This window comes from Euprymna scolopes, chromosome 2, assembly GCF_053919585.1.
Source record: "Euprymna scolopes isolate OS-2025 chromosome 2, ASM5391958v1, whole genome shotgun sequence".
NCBI classification, from domain to species: domain Eukaryota; kingdom Metazoa; phylum Mollusca; class Cephalopoda; order Sepiida; family Sepiolidae; genus Euprymna; species Euprymna scolopes.
In genome coordinates this window covers 167,628,491-167,645,992 of record NC_136483.1, presented here as the reverse complement: position 1 = coordinate 167,645,992, position 17,502 = coordinate 167,628,491, and the positions used below count along the sequence as shown (strand labels likewise).

At 34.6% G+C, this 17,502-nt stretch overlaps 1 pseudogene; it reads right to left on the bottom strand.

Moving 5' to 3' along the window:
- Positions 1–14,463: 14,463 nt before the first annotated feature.
- On the bottom strand, positions 14,464–14,580 carry LOC145241717 (5S ribosomal RNA; annotated as a pseudogene).
- Positions 14,581–17,502: the final 2,922 nt, after the last annotated feature.

Sequence of the window (17,502 nt, the reverse complement as noted above, 5' to 3'; positions counted from 1 at the left end):
TGAGTAAATAATTGTCGTTGTTATTAAAAAGAGTCGAGTTATTATTTATCCTATGTTCTTTTGCGACGTACTCTGCTTCAACGTGTTGGATCTACGTGCGTAAGTGTGTAACGTTAGATATGTAGATGGCAGGTTAGGTTAGTCATCTCGCTTTCCAATTTGTGTAGTGGTTGCGTGGGAACACTTTAACAGGCATTTGGAAAGAATGGAGTTTACCGAACTCCATCATCTCGACTGCGGTCGCAACATGATGATGATAATGATGAGGACGATGAAGAAGCCAGTGCTTATGTACTGGGATTTGTCGGACGAATGCATAAACATTGCTTACTGAGAAAAGAAAGGTTCTTTCATCTTTACTGGGTGATAATAACAAAGTCCAGAACATTAAAGATTTTTAAAATTTAAAGCCAAAATGCTGCGTCATCTCAAGATCAGTCGAAATTTCTGACGGGATTTAAACGCCAACGAAATCTACTACCCCAGTGTAGTATCTGTTCTGATGCTATACTTAAGTAATTTTTTTCTTAGTCAATGTAGGGGTAACCCTTCTATACTAAGGCAATTTTTTTTATTGCCTACTTCTAGAATGCCTCTTGTGTTGCATTTTGCTCTTGTGGGGGAGCAAATAAATACCAATAATACAAAGTATCTATACAGTCTTCTAAAGGAGGTATATGATCCAATAAGCTCACATATAAGACAAGACCCCTCGGAAGATGGTAAGAAATTGTTGAGAAACCCCATTGATATTCTCTCCAGATGGCGTGAACGTTTATTGGACTGTTCAATAGATAACCTGTGGGAGATAATTAATTCATTTTGTCTGTACTATTGCGAACAATGAAAAATGAAAAATTAAATGAATAATATTCTCTCGAAGACAGATGTTAAGACATCCATATACGAAAGACATTCAGTAAGTATTGCCGTCAACTAACTTCTTATCGCAATAAAGCTACGAAACTTGGCACAGTTATGAGTCTTTCTTTAAATAGGTACACAACAGAGTTACGCATTTCCCTCTTCGTTTAATGCAGCTCTTTAGAAACCCTCGGGGTTAGTCTTTTCCAACTATGGCGTAACTCCAGAAATCACTGTTGCATCATCTGCGAAACTTTCCTTCCCCCCCCCCCAAAAAAAAACGTCATGGCTCTAAAACGGTGAAAGACAGGGGAAGCAAGGTCAGAAGAGTAGGCATAATGGAAAAAGTTGACAAAACACTATAAAAAAAAACACCGAATATATGTCCACCTATGTCACGGTAACATATAATGAGCGAATTTCTAACAGTATTTTGTCTAGTTTATTATTTATAACATCTTTTCCTGAACTTACCGTGCTAAATAGAGTGTCGGGCGCCATTTTGAATTTTCCAATACATCGGTAAACACCGCATGCTTTTCGAGCTGAATAAACATGTTACATTGAATAAAAACACGAAAAATATATCCAGTTAGGTAGAAAAGTAACTTATCTTGCCTTTGATAACATTTATTTGTTATACATTTGTTTTTTTTGACAACTTTTTCGAATCTATGTGTACAGTAATACAAACCCGCGAATCCTATATCGAGCAAAAAGAATCACATTGAACATAATTCAAATGTGGCTGACGTACACGAGTGAGGCCCCCATTTCGAACTACAATGTTTTAAGCAGCGGGTTGAAGGGAGTGTTCGGTTTTTTTCTCTAAAAAAAAAAATAATAACTTTGCGCTTTTTGGAATATTTTTTTATATGATTCTTTTTTTTTTTTCTTTTTGGTCGGATATTTTATTTTGCCGGAAATTATAGTTATAGGTAGTTATTAACAGGAAAATTGATGCAAGTCAGATTAGCACTTGTATGGGGAAAAATTAAAGGAAAACCTTTATCTTGTACCTACCTGACACAGATGTGTGTGTTAAGATCAATGATTTCTGTTTTCATATGTGTGTGCGTATGCCCGTGCGCGTATCCGCGTGTGAGCGTGTGCACGTGTGCGCGTGTGTTGGGGGCAGGGATTGTATGTTGCGTGTGTGTATGCCAGTGTATCGTTAAAATCTGTGAAATAGAAATCACAGATCTTAACCAAACACACGCACACACACACACAACGCACAACCCTCGCCCTAACATACACGCACACACTGGCACACACACACACACACACGCACACACTGGCGCACACACACACACACACACACACACACACACACACACATCAAAAAGGAAAAAACTCATTTAAAAAACTCATAAAAATATTCACCAAATAGACTCAACACCTCCAGACCCACCAAAGGGACTTAACTCTAACCGATTGATACCTTGACCTGCTCTACTGGGGACACAAAATCTCAGATTGGCATTTCTCTGAAAAAAAAACAAAAAACAAAAAAAAAAAAACACAATCGATGCTGGCAGAGATAAAATGTTTTCCAAAAAGAAATTCCACAAACTTTTCACTAAAAAGCCTTTATAGGAAAATATCTGAAGAAAGGTGCACAAGGCTTGAAACACGTTATAAAATATTAAACAATATTTAAAAAATGACAAAAGTCTGGAAAACCTCTAATTGTTAATGGCTACACTCTTTATATATATATATATATATATATATATATATATATATATATATATATATATATATATATATATATATATATATATATATATATATACAGGGTGTTCCAAAAGTCTTGGACACACTTCAAATCCTCATATTTGCTTAGCCATGAATGAAAGTAAAATGAAAGTGGTGCCATTTTAAAGCTAAATGCATAAAGTCTTTTGTAAGGATTTTTTAAATTTCTGTTCAGGTCCAGTAATGACGTTCACTCAACTAGAAAAGGCGTTTTGTGTGCTTGAATTTGCAAGAACTCAATTGTGGACACTTGTTTAACGTACCTCCCAGATCTCCCAACCAGCGATTTTTTTTTGTAAAGATTTGTAAAAAGACTGCCCTATGTGCCTCCCATTGCAAGAGACGTGGATGAGTTGAATGCCTGAATAACAGAAGCTGTTGCAACCATTAGCAATGCAATGCTGGGACGCGTTTGGCAAGAATTGGACTATCGGTTTGATGTGTGTTGTGTGACCAATGGTGCTCATATTGAACATCTTTGAACCCTTAGTGCAAAAACTTGAGATTACATCCTTTCTGAATATACCATGTGGGCTTTTATATACTTAATAGTTCTCGAGGTATTCAATGTCAAAATGTGCCCAAGACTTTTGAAACACCCTGTATATATATATATATATATATATATATATATATATATATATATATATATATATATATATATATATATATATATATATATAGTAGTGAAATCAAAAGGATGTAGTGTATATCTGATATTCGCAATGTTAAAATTTCATCTAATATAAATACCAGTATTTATATATAGATAATTTAATCCCAACCGAATAAAAAAAGCTCAATACGCAATAGAGAATAGAGCTTATTTTTAAGAGAAAGAAAATTAAAACTGTAAGTTGAAATTTACAATCAAATTTACTGTCCGACTGAATACACCAAAAAACAATTTTCAAAGTCCTTATTCCGCGGAATTTTAAAGAATGCTATTCTTGTTATTCTTCTCATCAGAGGACAAAAAAAAAATCACCAAATTATAGAATAACAAGAATAGTAAGAACTCTGCGGAATAAGGATTTTGTAACTGAGTATTCAGTCGAACACAGTTTAAATTTTTCTTTCTCTTTTATATATATAGTCATCCACATACAATACTGTTTGACTGTTTCACAGCTCATCAGCCCGGCTAGACAAGCAACTGCCTCAAGCCACGATAGAAACCCGAACAACAGTCGAAGCTTCTAACCATTGCGCTATTCGGCTGCTACTATGCGGGCAGTGAATTGTTTACACAAGGAGCCTCGCTTAATACGCTAATGGTTATTTGTATATCACTTCCCAGTATGCTCAACCCAGAGTAAATTGTTCAAAATCAGAGTAATCTGTTCTTGGCAACGAAGGATTGAAAAGCACTTGGAAGTTGGAAAGATTAAAAAACACAATTAATAGACAAAAAAACGTTTATTTATTTTTTTTAATTGCATATTCTTAAGTAAAAAAAAAATGCCTAATTATACATATATGTATACGTGTGTTTGTGTCGTTTTCTCTCACATTCTGCTGCATTTTAACGCTCACCCCACACACACGCACGCACCCCCCCCCCCACACACACACACACACACGGATACTCACATACACACACAAATTTCTACCCACCCAGAGTCAGACTCTGAGCGAATCCAGTCATAGTAGCCATAATTCAAAAGAAAACTTATCTCACCAAAGACTTCCTAGGCAGAACGCCAATCGTTTGTCCAGAGTACGCATGCGTGCGCTGAAGGAAACCAGAAGAAGAAGAAGGAGGAGAAGAGAAGAAGAAAAGGTGTATGCAGACGTAACCAGACTTGGGGTGGCGGTGGCGAGACGGCAACAGTTACAATGAGGGCAAAAACGGGGTCATTATGCCCTGGGGCCGTGTTGAGAAAAGGGCGGCTGAACATCGATGGGTAATGGGGATGGGGGTGACTTCACCAGTTGATCCACTGCCTTTGCTAACAAGAACAAAAGGAGATGCGGAGGCGGGGAAGACGTTGATGGGAGAGAATCACACACTTTGCAAATCTAAGAAAACAATAAAGTAACCTCATTGTTTTGTGGCCACATCATATTAAACTGAACGATACAATATATATATATATATATATATATATATATATATATATATATATATATATATATATGTGTGTGTGTGTGTGTGTGCGTGTGTGTATGCATATATATATATATGTGTGTGTGTGTGTGTGCGTGTGTGTATGCATATATATATACATATATATATATGTGCGTGTGTGTATGCATATATATATATGTGCGTGTGTGTATGCATATATATATATATATATATATATATATATATATATATATATATATATATGTAAATTACTTTCTTTTCTCTCTGTCTTCCCTTCCGCATGAGTGTGTTTTATTGTGATAACTCACTTGTAATTATAACTCAAAACTATATAGTTTGAAATTATGACATCTTCGAGCTCTCTGTCTCTCTTTCTCTGTCTCTGTCTCTGTCTGTCTATCTCTCTCTCTCTCTCTCTCTCTCTCTCTCTCCCTTTTCCCCCTCTTTCCTCCTCTCTCTCAATTTTACTTTCCCTTCACTCCTCTCTTTCTCTCTCTCCCACACTTTCTCTTCATCCCTCTCTTTGTCTTTCTCTTCCTATACTCTATCTCCCCCCTCTCTCTCTAACTCGCTCGTTATTTCATATTTTCCTTCTCTTTTTCATTCTCTTCCTTCCTCTTATCTCTCTCTCACACATGCAATCATTCCTTTCTAAATCATAGATATTTTCCTCGTCCTCTCATTTTTCTATTTCCTTCCTTTTTCAGTTGATCTTTTATTGTTTTATATTTTTGTATCCTTCTTGACTTTGATATATTGGCTTTGATGCGTGTATGAACATGTATGTGTGTGTAGGTTGCCCTTCACTGTCGGACAGAAATTTGCAATCGCAACCGTATCACGTTAAACTAATTATTGTTCTTGCCATATTTAAGCAAGAATATATACATTTTTTTTTGTAGTTTTAATTTTAATTACAAATAACTTGCAGAGATTATGCAACAACAGCTTAGTAATCTATGAATGGTAGAAAAATTTCTATCCCAAAATTTACACATGAAACGCATTGGTAAATTATATTATTTCTTAGGAATAAGCTTTTAAATTAATAATGTTATTATTAAAATAGCAGGCTCGTTTGAGTCGAGCAAACATCTTTAATAAACAGTACGACAAGTAACTTCATTTCTGTCGGTTTGAGGTGTGGTTTTGTTCTGTTCTGAGAACTCCAGCTTCCAGAGTTTTGCCTCCTCTCTGGGAGGAGGTTAGTTCATTGCTAATTACCTTAAGTGCCCCTACTGGGGAATGCCAACAGGACTGTCCGAGAATGTAAAAAGATCCGAGTTTGCTTATCCTTGTGATTTTTTTTTTCAATACCAAACCATGAATAGTAATTCCTTTTTCTGAGATCATACTCCCTTGTTCAGAAGCACTCTGGCTTCGATTGAAAAAACTCGGCTACCCGAGAACACGAACGAGCCGATCAAAAGCTGCTATGGCCAGATGGGGTTACAAAACTGATCTAAACGTCTGTGGATAAGGGAAGACCATGCGATGTTACATTGCTTTGTCTGCTCGCTACTTGTCCAACCGGTGCAGCTTGAGAACCTTGCAGAGCACAACAATAATACAAAGAACTGCGTAAAAATGTGAGAAACTTTTGTCTAGCGACTTGATTCAAAGAAGAAAAACTGTAATATAGAATAAAAAATTACTAAATAACAAATTATACAGGGAAACCGTTGCCAGTTTAATCTCAACAATGACCCTGTACCCCACCTGATCTATATAATTACTAAGCAATCTGCTAAACACTCGACTAGCTACAGCCACTATATATGGTTTTCCCCACTCTCTATCTGTGCCTAAATGTACAATCAATATGTATATATATATGAAAATGACGATAAAACAAGCTAATAGGAGAATAATGAAAATAACGATAAAACAATAATAGGAGAATAATGAAATAGGAGAATAATGAAATAGGAGAATAATGAAATAATAGGAGAATAATGAAAATAACGATAAAACAAGCTAATAGGAGAATAATGATTTGTAAACGTAGATTCCATGAACAAAGACTGTTTCTCAGAACTGTCCGCTTTTGGAACACTTTTCCGCTAGCATGCTTCCCGGCTAAATACAACATTGTAGCCTTCAAATATAATGTAAATATATTCATGTTAAGTCGTCCTCATAAATAATCAAATTTCACCCAATTTACATTAAGGATTACTTCACTTTCACCTTATATTCATTAACCTTTATCCTCGAGTGGCTTTCAGGCATTGATAAGTGGTTACTCTCAAATAAAATTTTTTTTTTTAAACTACAGCAAATTGAAATAATTTTCTTTTCTCCCTCTCTGTACGTCAAACAAAGCGGAACTTCCATGGGCGAACAATCCGTCTATAGAACACATTACCACGAGCCTGCTTTCTAGTTGATTATAGAATTGTCGTTTTCAAGTCTAATGTTACCAAATTCTTGTTGAGCCTTGCTCTTAAATAATCTAATGTCTAAATAGTATTGATCATTATTACAAATTCTAACGTTGTTTTTTTCACTGTCTTTCTGTAAATTAATTAACCCTAATCCTCGAGTAGCCTATAGACCTTTATAAGTGGGGATTTGTTAGTACATAAAAATGTGTAAGTACGTTCTGTGTATATGCGTATGTGTTTAAGCTTCCGTTCGTTTACGTTTTTATTTTCAGCTTAAACAAAGCATATTGGTAATTGGACGTAATAGGCTACAATATGGAACCATATCTAATAGGAGACTGTGGGGGGGTTGAGCAGCAAGACGTCTGTTCGCATTGCATTTTAAACTTCTTCAATTAATACAACCAGGGAAGCAGAAAACAGGGAGAGAAACCAAAGCCTAGCAGTCCGAAGGAAGAAACTATTAGAATAGAAGGGTTTCCGGCATTTAGCGACCTCAACAGTGAAGGGATGGAATTTTGCTGCTTGTCGGGTAAGGTGGAAGTATGTACCTTGGGAGGAGATACAAGTGCTATCAGTTCGTCAGCATAGATTCAGCATAGATTCAGCACAGATTCAGCATAGATTCAGCATAGATTCAGTTAAATACTTGCAAAACAGACACAGGGGTGTAACTGGACACTGTTAGGGTTGGCCGTCCATTCGGAAGATACTTTTTGGTGTGAGTAATTTTCTAGTTTACTATTTTTGCAGCAGCCTTGGCAATGCCCTCAGTTTATTTGTTCCAATTAATGTTTACTATAAATGTTTTAACGATGAGAACTCTGGTAGCGTGATATTTATCATGGCAATCGGTGGTTGAGAAGATTTTTGTACTTGTTAAAGGAAAGAAGTTTAATATTTGTACCTATGCCTCCCCACGGGACAGAGTTAGACACCAGGGTCGTTTTGTTACCGTCCATTTATGGCCTTATTTTGCTACAGACGGAAGGATTACAGCTTGAAGGAAATTAGCAGCATGTGTAGTACACTGAACTGTAAATTTGTTTGTAAATAATTACAGGCACCGTATTACTTAACATTTAATGTATCTTAAAAGAATTTGGATTTAAGTGTGTGTGTGTGTGTGTGTGTGTGTGTGCGCGCGCGCGTGTGTGCGTGTGTGTGCGTGTGTGCGTGTGTGTGCGTGTGTGTGTTTTTTATACGGTGGTCACCACTTATCAAGGCCCGGAAGCCACTCAGGGATAAGGGTTATTGCAAGTACAGTACGTTAGTGTGGAGATTTAATCAAGTGTTTACTTAAGAGGGCGGGTCATTAGGAATTTGTTAACGTTGGACTTGAAGACATCCAAGTTGTTGTCAGGTGGGAAGCAGGCAGACGCAACAGAGTTCCACAGGCGTGCAGTTTTAAGAAAGAAGCTTTGTTCCTGGAATCTACGTTTTGATTTAGGCACAGATAAAGAGTGGGGGAAATTTTTCACAGTGGATTCAGCTAGACGGGTGTTTTTCGTGAAAGATTGGCGAGGGGGGGACCAGAGATTGGAGATCAGACGAGCACCTGCCATGAAAATAACGATAAAACAAGGATAGGCTCGCAACGTCTCTTCTGTGGGAGAGAGGTTGCAGGGTAGAGAAAAGGGCATCCCCCACTAGGCCACGAAGTCTATTTTGTACTCTGTCAAGGCAGGATAGGCTGTTTTTAGCAGCTCCTGCCCAGATATGACAGCAGTATTCCATCATTGGACACACTTGGCTTTTATATAGGTAGAGAATTGCATCAGTAGTGAGATATCTTCTGGAGCGGTAGAAAGATCCACCATCTTTCCAGCGACCTTGGCAACAGACTTTATGTACGTGTTCCATTTCAGATCAGGAGTAAAGGACAAAACAAGAAGCTTGTCAAAACATGGGGCTTTTCCTAGACGAGAGCCATCCATCACAATTGATGCCAGATGGGGATCAGAGCGTTGATGATATAAAGATAGGAGTTTGGTTTTAGATGCATTAAAGGTAACCAGCCACGTCTTCCCCCACTGAACCACGCGCTCGAGATCAGAGGAGAGAGAATCAGAGAGAACTTTGTCATTTACAGCCTTTAATGTGTACCGTAGATGGTCGTATCATCAGCATAGATGTCAACGAATGATTTAAGTATGTGTTTAGGGAGATCATTGATGTAGATCAGGAAGAGAGTTGGGCCCAGGATTGACCCTTGAGGGACTCCAGCATTAATACTGCAGGCCTCTGATTTTTGTCCATCGACCACTACTCTTATGAGCCTATCGCAGAGAAATGATTTAATGATTGAGAAAACATTTCCAGTTATACCGTAGCTGGAAATCTTGTGAAGTAGGCACTTATGCCATACCTTGTCGAAGGCCTTTGATATGTCAAGAGCAATTGCCCTAGAAAAGAAGCCTTTGTCAAGAGATTCACTAATCCTGTGAGATATAACCGTTAGCACATATGCGGTAAATCTTGCAGAACGGAAACCATATTGTGTGTCACTAAGAAGGTTATTTCTGCTGAGGTGGTTGACTATTTCTCTATTTAATATGGATTCCAGCAACTTACTCATAACACACAGGAGACTTATTGGTCTGTACTGAGAGGGAGATGACTTATCACCTTAATTCTTAAATACAGGGCATACTGATGAGGTTTTCCAGGGAGTCGGAAAGCACTTCTCCTTAAGGCAACGCTTAAACAGTTTCGTAAGTATGGGAGAAAGTTCTGGTTGAAGCTTTTTAACACTATAATTGGGATGACGTCAGGGCCAGTTGCTTTACTGGAATCAAGGTTCTTGATTAGCTTGGTGCGTGTGTGTGGGTGTGTGTATGTGTATGTGTGTGTGTGTGTGTGTGCGTCTCAACTGAAGAAACTGCTGAACAGTATTTCTCGATATTGTTGTAACATTGTTATTACTCTTTAAGCGGCCCCAAACGTTGTGTGTAGAGACAATCGCAAGCAAAAATAAAAGTTGACACGAACTATGTAGGTGAAAGACAGGGTTATTTATTTTCGTTCTTTCACGCAAAAGTCGCCCACACGTATTTTCAACACAAGTATACTCGCTCTTTCTTTCTCTTTCTTTTAAGTTAGTAAGCTAATAGGAGAATAATGATTTGAGCTATTTAGTCTCTCTTTTAAGTCCATTCTCTTCAATAAAAACTTGAAGAAAATCAGCGAACGTCTCTCTATATCTTTCCTGCATTAGATTGGTTAAACAGACGAGACATTCTACGACTACTAAACGACACAGCCACTCATGAAGCGGCGACGACGTAAACCAGTCATGGTGTAGAGTATAAAAAGAGTACATAAAAATACGCGCACGAAAAAAATTAATTCTAGTTGATTTATTGATTGCTCATCGGTAAAAATGTTATACTCATGGAAATCTAGAAATGGTATGCAAATGAGGAAGGTCGAAGTTTACATCGACCGGACGGTTGTGAGTATAACAAATGATGATGAAAACATAGTAGACTGATCCAAACATTAGCCAACGGCACTCTGTCAGTTCGATGTGACACAATTTCGCTTTGATTTGTATTTCATGTTCAGAGCTTCAACAACTAGCGGCAGTGGACAAACGAGATGAAACAAAGAACTATAACATTTACGGGACTTTTTTTTTTATCAATTTAACAACAACAACAACAACAACAACAACAACAACAACAACAAAAAACAACAAAAAACAACAACAAAAATAATAATGTAATGGAGGAAAGTGAAAGGGAAATTCTACAAATAGGTTTTTATAAATTTTAACTTTCAGAATATAATTTTATTCTTTGCAGAATAATCACATATAAATATTATTATCTATATGAACAAATCCGAAAGTTAGATCCATATTCCGCAAGCGGTAAAGTCAACACGACTTATTTAAAGTTAATTCAAATTAACATCACACACACACACACACACACACACACACACACACACACACACACACACACACACACACACACACACACACACACACACACACACACACTCTCTCTCTCTCTCTCTCTCTCCCTCTCTCTCTCCATATATATATATATATATATATATATATATATATATATATATATATATATGGTTATGACAGATATATAAGATGGCTGACCTGTAACAACGTGGTCATGGAATTTCTTTCCCCTACCCCACAAAAAAAACATGCCATGTACAAAACAATTTTTGTTATATTACATCGGAGGGAAATCGCATCTGATGAGCTGATGGGTTGGAAAGTTTCTCTGGAAGCAGGAAATCATAGTATTGTCCTCCAGTAATCGAAACGACTGTAATGAAGAAATCCACGGTCAAATAAACGAAAGTTATATATAAAAAAGGTGAGTCAGTGAATATCAAGAAATCATTTATATATATAAATGGATGAAACGCGGAATCACTATATATATATATATATATATATATATATATATATATATATATATATATATATATGCTAAAATCCCAATAGAAGATGAACATATAAAAACGACAAACAACCACAGAATTCGCGCATAAGCCTGAAGAATCCTAGAGTGGATGAAACGCGGAATATTCAGTGTAGCTTAATCGCCATATACATTTTATAACTTACTGCATATATATATATATATATATATATATATATATATATATATATATATATATATATATATATATGGCGACTAAGCTACACTGAATATTCTGTGTTTCATCCACTGTAGGATTCGTCAGGCTTATGCGCATAAGCCTGACGAATCCTACAGAGGATGAAACGCAGAATATTCAGTGTAGCTTAGTCGCCATATATATTTTATAAATTACTAACTAGCTCTACCTACGTATTGAGCACTTTTGAAGTAAATACTTAAAGTTTACGCATTAATCTATACTTTCGTATATTAAATTTATGTGAGTAAATGAAGTAGTTAAATATATATATATATATATATATATATATATATATATATATATATATATATAGTAAAATATTTTCTTGATATTCAACGACTCAACTTTTTTATATATAACTTTCGTTTATTTCACCGTGGATTTCTTCATTACAGTCGTTTCGATTACTGGAGGACAATACTATATATATATATATATATATATATATATATATATATATATATATATATATATATATATATATTAAATATATTAAATATATATATATATATATATATATATATATATATATATATATATATATATATATATATATATATATATAATTATTTACTATACAACGTATACTACTTTGCCCGGTCGTAAAATACGTATAAATATTATATTTTAATGCATGTAGAATCGTAGACATGTGCATGCGAGTACGATGTTTTTTTTCTAAACCGTTCAATTCTTGTCAGAAAAAAAAATACGCAAGCTGGGATTGATACGAAAACTAAAGACAGTGAGTCAACTATGATAACCATTAGACCAGCGCGACTTAATCTTTAAATGGTGTTCTTATACTACTTATTCTTTACATAAGTAATGTGTAATGTAAACTATTCGCGCATGCGCATTCGTGAAACAGTTAACAAACATAAAAATCCGATGAGTCCTACACACCGATTTTTCACTTTTGACCCACCAGCAGCCCTTTGTCTATATGAAAAAGAATTAAAAAGTTTTCTATACGTCTGAATATTCTATATACCAAATTTCAGGTCTGTAGATAAAATATTCGTTAAGTATATAGGTTGAGAAACGTCCTCACAGAGAGAGAGAGAGAGAGAGAGAGGGAGAGAGAGAGAGAGGGGGGAGAGATTTTATTTGTTTTTGCTTTTGCGATACGTTTTGAATTATTTTAGGAAAGTGCATTTTTACCTAAATGCGAGTTGAGAATAATTTTCCCATTTAACCAATTTGGTACCCTCACATGGGGAGCGGTATATATATTATTTTTAAAATAATATGCCATAATTAATAAAGATAAATCCCATAATTTATTATACCATACCTGTTCACACTGAAACATTTATCATAATATTCTGTGGATCTATATTAAAAAACCTTGTTAAACTTTGTGCCTATTTTCATTCTATGGAGGTCAGGCGCGAACGAACGCCCCATGATTTTATTATACCATATTTCTTCAAACAGAAACATAATTATCAATGTATACTTACACAGATATGAAAAGTCTTTATTAAAGTTTGTGCCTATTTCCATTCTATGGAGGCCAGGCGCGAACGCAGACGCCACAATTTTATTACCCCATCCCTATGTAAGTTAAAACATACTTATCAAAGTATTCGTATGTACATCTATATCAAAAACACTTGTAAACGTTTTTTTTTTTTTTTTTAAATTTTTATTTCCATACTTTGTGAACCAGGCGCCAACGCAGACCCCACAATTTTAATGAACCACTGTTCTGCCAGATCAAACATACCCATTCCTGTGTCCGATACATCATCTATTATTATGTGTAATCAGTTGTTTAAAATAGTCTTATATATATATATATATATATATATATATATATATATATATATATATATATATATATATATATATATATATATATTATTACGTATACAAGTCACTGCTGTCTCTCTGGTCTCTCTGTAATAAACCTTTATTAAAAGCTAAACGTCCGTGTGATTTCACCTAAAGACAAACAAAAACCTGGGGTTCTCTTTGATGACAATGCAGGTTATGATAATTTCTTCACTAAATGAAAATATAACAGCAATTTTAAAACAATCACTAAAATCGATTGCAGTGCAACGCTGAAGACTATGCATGAGGATAATTTACAAATGAAATAAAATGACTCAGAAACGATTCCATTTAAAAACAAAAGGACATGCTCCTTCCTCAAATTTTGTAGAAACTCTAAACTTATGTGTTGTTTACATAAGATTAAATTCTCATTAAATTTAGAAAATTCGCTGCGATAGTTTCATGTTAAATATAAATATATACAATCAAAAGACAATCTACGTAGCTCGGATATCATTGCCAGTAAAATTAAAGTTTCTTGGCTTAGCATTCGTAGACAGCAGTACCTCATTGTATTTGTTCGTCCGACTGTTTGTATGTCGTTTTGTTCTCTCTCTTTTTTTTTTGTTCGTACTCCCTTTCATTCATACACACGCACGCATGTCTCTGATAGTAAATGTTTCGAAAATGTTATTTCCTTCATCGACAGCAAATTTAAATTGTACTTTACATATAAAATGCAGGCTCCTTCAGTCTTAGACAAACTATGGATACCCACGAAGGGTTGCTTGCGCGTTAAATTTTTGTAGCAGGAGGTGCGCAATCTTCAACCGCACCTCTCCTGAGACGATATACTTAAATACCAGTGGCAAGTGAAGCACAGGACGACTGGAAACAAATGCCGAGATAAGCGGAGAGCACATACAGCGCCTAGAATTCCCAAATGGTCACCCATTTGATACTAACCAGGCTCAACGTTGCTTAACTTCGGTGATCTGACGAGAACCGGCGAGTCAACGCGATTATGCCGTACATATAAAATACATTAAATAATTTTTAAAAACTGAACAAGGTTTTTATTTTTTTAGATGCGGTTTTATATGGTCGTACTTCTTTATAAACGGTATAATCACGTCTATTCACCGGTTCTCTTTAGATCACCGAAGTTAAGCTAGATTGAGCCTAGCCAGTACCAGGTCGGGGGCTATTTAAGAATACCAGGCGTTGCATGCGTTAGGACGTCAACATATCTCTGCAAAACCTAAAAAACAAACGTTGTCATCTCTCTTGACGAAAATATAGTGAAGTATTATTTGTTATTACGTAAAGGTAACTTTAATCCTGGCCAGTAGCAGATGGGTGACCGTTTGGGAATACCAGGTGTTGAGTGCGGGTAGACTTCGTCACCTCCCTTTAAGAACTTGAAAAAAATTAATTCTTCATCCCTCTTGAGCGGGATATTATTTGGTATTGAAGTTAAGCAATATCGAGTTTGCTCAGAACTAGGTGGTTGAATATATGGCAATGCCGTGCAAGAACTGCAAAAACTCCTCATCTACCCTAGCGGCATATATTGAAATATTATTTAGTATTAAAGTTAAGCACAGTTGAGTCTGGTCATTACCACATGGGTGACCATTTAAAAATACCAGAAGCTCTATGTGGGAGGATGTCATATGATATTCCCATGAATGTCCGTCCTTCGGAGGAATGCGTTTCACCTCGCCTAGAGAGATAAATTGAAGGCAATTACTGTGTTTTAAATTTTCTATTCGCTCACTAGCACCATTTCGAATATTTGGATCAAGTAAAGAATAGAGACCCCACGCAGAAGACGAGGACTGGCGAACATTTCAAGTGACACTGGTAGTTCGACCTTGACAACACGTTAAATAGCAGACATGGTCGAATGTTTGCGAGCAATGTTTTTTAAAAAATATATTTACAGATATTTTTAATAAAATTAATGATAATAATTATTATAATTATAATAAAGACAATAAATAAATAAATAAATAAATAAATAAAAAAGAATGAGATATATTAATTACAAAACATTGAAAACCGACGTTATAACTGAGAATTTCGGACACTGATCTCTCCTGTCTATTTAAAAATACATAATTAAAAAAAATAAAAATAAAATTATTTAAACAAACTTTTTAATGACAGAAAAAAATATAAAATAACTGACTTGTTCGGATTTTTGCAAATGTTTCGCGGGCTTTTGAGACCAAGATTGAATTTTATGTACAGTGTTTTTTTTGTTTTTTTTTTCTGTATACGTTTTTAATACAATTCAATATTTATTTAAAGTGCTATGTATGTCTGTGGTCAGTGAAGGAGAAATCCTTCTAGACCGAGGCAATTTTTATCCGTAATAAAATCACAAGTATGAGCAACAAGTATAAACAACTGAGATTAAAAAATATATTATTTTATTTACATTTTTTATAAATTTTATTTTTGTTTAAAAAAAACCTTGCTATTTGTTTACTTCTCCACGAGAGCAAATTAAATACAAGCTTTTAATGTGACAAAACACAACATTTAAACAACATATATTTAAATAAATGGATGTTGTGCAGAAATTCTTAGTTATAACGTCGGTTTTGTAATTAACATAGTTCATTATTTTTATTCATTTATTTATTTATTTATTTATTGTTATACTAATAGTAGCAGTAATAATAATAATAATAATAATAATAATAATAATAATGATAATAATGATAATAATGATAATAATAATAATATTAATAATTATCATTATTATTATTATTTATTTTATTAAAAAAAATTGTAAATATATTTTAAAAAAGGGCACTCAGAAAGACACAATAATAATAGTAATAATAATAATAATAATAATAATAATAATAATAATTATTATTATTATTATTATTTATTTTATTTTTTAAGAATTCTAAATATATTTTTAAAAGGGCACTCAGAAAGACACAATATATTTAAATTTGAAGAATAAAACATTTATAAATACATGCGAAGCCAAAACTGCAACGGGAATTTTTTTATAAAAAATTCGCGTTGCAGTTTTAGCTTCAAATGTATTTATACATGTTTTATTCTTCAAATTTCACTCAACGCTTCTGACGGATATACACAAAAATATTTAAATATATTTTGTTTAAATACGTTCGTTTTGTTACTCACTATAAAAAGTTTTGTGTAAATAGAAAAAGTTTTTTTTTTGTAATTCTTAAAAGTTTTGGAAATATTTAATATTAAAAAAACTGTTTTGTAAATATATATTTTTTCTTTTAAATCTTGAAAAGTTTTGTAAATATATTAAAAAAAAAATCTTGATCGCGAAAATTCAACCTCGTCTGCTATTTGACGTGTTTACAAACGCCATGTGGTTGTGTCAATGTCAAGCTCGAATGTGCGCTAATCGTCGTCTTCTGCTACAGGGACTCTATTCTTTACTTGGTCCGAACATTTTTACCCATGCTCATATCAGAATATGAAAAGAAGCAATATTAACTTTCAACAGATATAATAAATCAATGTGCTTTTATTACTGAGTTCCCTGTTGAAAAGAACAACGACTTTCCTTAGCTCTTGTTTTTAAATTAAATGAATATCTGTATATAATTCGATATTAGTCATCCACATACAGTACTGTTTCGTTGTATCAAAACTCATCAGTGCGGCTAGACATACACCTTTTCCCAGCCGTGGATCGAACCTACAACCATCGTGTTGACAGTCGGTGGCCCTAACCAACGGACCAAGAATCAATGCCCGCAAATATTTCTCCTCAAATGCCTCTTAAATTAGCATTTGCTCGTCGCAAAGTGCTCGAACTGTCAGTTTGTTTACAAACAAACAGTGGGCTTCGCTTAATCGCTTAAATACGCGTCAGGCGAAAATATATTTACAAGGTTCTCAACCCAAAGACGGGGCATATTAGTTATAATTCAATATTATTATAAA